Source organism: Balearica regulorum, chromosome 24 (genome assembly GCF_011004875.1).
Source record: "Balearica regulorum gibbericeps isolate bBalReg1 chromosome 24, bBalReg1.pri, whole genome shotgun sequence".
NCBI classification, from domain to species: Eukaryota; Metazoa; Chordata; class Aves; order Gruiformes; family Gruidae; genus Balearica; species Balearica regulorum.
In genome coordinates this window covers 1586300-1589773 of record NC_046207.1, presented here as the reverse complement: position 1 = coordinate 1589773, position 3474 = coordinate 1586300, and the positions used below count along the sequence as shown (strand labels likewise).

The 3474-nt window shown below is 52.6% G+C and overlaps 1 pseudogene; it reads left to right on the top strand.

Annotated features, from left to right (window-relative positions):
* Positions 1-1209: 1209 nt before the first annotated feature.
* On the top strand, positions 1210-3245 carry LOC104631477 (cyclin-Y-like protein 1 pseudogene; annotated as a pseudogene).
* The last annotated feature ends 229 nt before the right edge of the window (positions 3246-3474 follow it).

Here is a 3474-nt window from a genome sequence, read left to right as displayed (position 1 = left end):
CCCATGGGGTGCGGACCTTCAGGACCAGACTGCTCCAGCGTGGGTCCCCCACGGTGTCACAAGTCCTGCCAGCAAACCTGCTCCAGCATGGGCTCCTCTCTCCATGGGCCCACGGGTCCTGCCAGGAGCTTGCTCCAGTGTGGGCTTCCCATGGGGTCAGAGCCTCCTTCAGGTGTCTCCACCTGCTCCGGCACGGGGTCCTCCACGGGCTGCAGGTGAGCCACCTCCTTTTCTTCTTTAGACTCATTAAAATTGTGCTGCATCCAAGCCTGGGCCTCTGAGTGCTCCTTCCTTCTGTGGCAAGTCTTCCAGTCTGGTTATGAAAAAACGTGGCTTCTTGGGGAGAATCAGCTTGGGCACAAAAGAGGACCCTTCCTCATTCCCAGAAGATGGGAAGGGTCGGACTCACTGCCCTGGGTTGTCTTTTTTGCCCTGTCCTTGGAGTTGAGGAAGATATTCTTGGCTACTTCACAGCAGATGGCTATCATTCCTTCCAGCCTTGCGGTATAGCTTCCTAGACGGGCCTGAAGCACTGCTTCCTGGATCACATTCTGTGAATGGGGAGACCAAGCCCTGCGTGAGGAGCCCGTGGCTGCCAATGGATGAGGTCAGCAGCCCCTCTGGCACTCTGGGAAGGGATCTCCTCTAGCTCTGGATTGAGCTGTGCTGGGCGATGAGGCTCAAATAGAGAATGGCTCCAAAGGGTTGAGGAGTGGGCATATGGAGTCAACAATACCACAATTTCATCCCCACCTTCCCCTCCCCTCCCTTACCCAGTCTAAGGTCCATGGCCAGCACACATGGGCACAGGCAGATAGGCACCTCATACAGTCCTTCAGCACCTGGCATGGCCCAGGTGCTGTCCAGACACGCAGGGCTGAGGTAATTCACAAGTTAGGATTGGTAGCAACCACACAATGGAGTCCCCACTCTCTGTGAACCCAACACCCCCATGGGCCACTGCAGCTCTGGAAGAGCACCCAGTGCCCAAATACCCGTGGCTGCTCTGTGGTTCTTTGTCTCCTTTAAGCCTAGGGCGGCTTTCCTGGGCCTTTAAGGTTGTACCACTGCCAGATCCCAGCTCTGCTCTGGAAAGGCTCTGCGCAAGAGCAGTTACCCCCCTCCATCCCCACTGGGCCGTTGCAGCAACAGTGGGACACATTTCTGTGCTCAGAAGCTTCTCTGGTCTGTCTCTGCTGGGCCATTCGCATGTCTCCTGTGTTGGCTGCTATTCTCGGGCACCAGCTGGACCAAAAACCTTGGCATATCAGAGGCCTTGGCCAGGAGGAGATGCCAAGGCAGAAGGGTGGCCATGCACATCGGGAGCTCTGTGGACTGCCTTCCCCGCAGCAAAAGGTGAAATTCCAGCAGAGGGTCTTTCTGCCTGGAGGCTCAGTTATGAGATCCTTCATCTGCCTCCTAGCCACCCAATTGTGAAGCAAAGCGATGAAGGTGTTGAGGCACTGACCCCGTCTTCCCTGTTATCAAGGTCTGTGTAAGCCCAGCTCAGCAGGCCCTAAGTCCACAAAGCATCTGCTCCCTGCATATCCCTGCAGGAAATCCCCGCTCTCCGGCCATCGTCCCACCATTTACAGGCAGACGGTGACTGGGCAGATGGCAGCAGTGCACAGAGTGTCCCCACAGTAACACGAGCTCTCCGCAGCCCAGTGATTCCCTACCTTCTCCTGGCTTGTTTAAGGTGTTCATCTTCCTGAGTCTGGGTGAGCTACTTGTGGCTTCACTGTTAATGCCAACGTTTAGGTGTGCTTTTCAGTGATACTTGGAAATTTTTGAGATGTCAGACTTCAGTCCCAGGTAGTGCTCTAAATCCTGGCATCCCTCAGGTATCCATGGTCTCCTGGGTGCAGAAAAGGAACTCCTGAAGGCACTTATGGCTCAAAATAACATCTCAGGCATACAGTGCCCCATGGACCACACGAGGTTCTACTCACACTCCTCCTGCCTGAAGTTTGGGGCAGAGGCACCATCTTTGTCCATCTCTCTGGGTGCTGGGCACCTTCTTTCTGTGCCCAGAAACCAAGGCTTCACCTCCTCCTTCATGAGACCTGCCGCCCCAGCACTGGGGTCTGTTGCCAGCACCCAGGCATCTCCAGTTCCTCCTCACAGTGGGCGTGGCCCCCACGGGTAGCCCCACGGGTTGAGAATTGGTCGTGCCCTGGGGACACGGTGGTACAGGACAGGCACCAACCCAACCATAGCACAAACATGGGGGATGACCCTGTCTGTACTCAGCTTCCCTGGCTCCCCAAGTGCTCCGAGGCAGGGACAGCCTGAACTCTGCTCACATCACCACTGCTCCTCACATGCAGGCCAAGGCTTTCCCAGCACTGCAGTCCCTGGCTGTTGGAGATCTGTCATTACCCCCTGTCTGCTCCATGTGGCTTCTTGTGATGACAGAGCCTCTGTCCTCTTTGTGGCCACCCTTTAAGTAGGAGACTACTGTGATGAGGTCCTCCTCGAGCCTTCTGTTCTCCAGGGAGAAAAGGATTTTACTCCTTCAGTCTTTCCTCATAGGATAGGTTCTCTAGCCCTTTGGTCATCTTTGACACATACAAGGTGATAGCAGCAGGCGGCAGATCAGGATCAGTGGAGGCCAAGTCAGGGGACTCAGATGCCAGCAGTGGCAGCTCCCATCTCCAGCACATTAGTGACCAGGTTTTCCTAGGTGGTTTAGCCGTGGAACCTAATCTACCTGATCATCCCAGATCAAACACAATATTCCTGAGCAAGCCTCAAATAGATGTGCAAGAGAAGAGGAGGAGTAAGCACATTGACCGTGTTTCTCCTGGGCAGCTTAAAAAAATATACAGCTCATGCTCAACAATAGTCATAGATGACCATGCAGTCAATCAATCTAATCTTGGAAGCACGATAAAGTGCATCATTAGCAATATTCTACTGTATAAAGAACAGAGATTCAGAGAGATGATTGGATGTTTTTGAGGAAAAAAATCTCATCCTCTCACACAGGAAGAAGTTCCAGATGACTACTACAAGCATGGCCCTGATGGCAAGCACATCTACCAGTTCGTTTGGACACTTTTCAGTGTTCCACAGCTGATAGCTCAATATGCAATTTGGTTTATCTGGAAAGGCTTTTAACCTATGCGGAGATTGACATATGCCCCAGTGACTGAAAGAGGATTGTCCCAGGAGCTGTAATTCTGGCTTCTACACTTGCTCCATGCAGCGACAATGAGGATGTCGTTCCCCAGCAAGGTTAGAAGATACATGGAGAAGATAATGGCACACGGGGCCATGTGCTCACCCAGGGAGGTCAGGAAGCCCAGAGGAATGAGATCAGTTACGGGTGTGACTTGTTCTCCTTTGCCATGGCTCTAAAAATTACAAAGGAGGTTACCTCAAAGTAAAAAAAAAAATAAAATAAAAAAAATAAAAGAATGTGACGGAAGGCCCTAACCAGTACAAATTTCAGCTCGAGATTGCAAATGA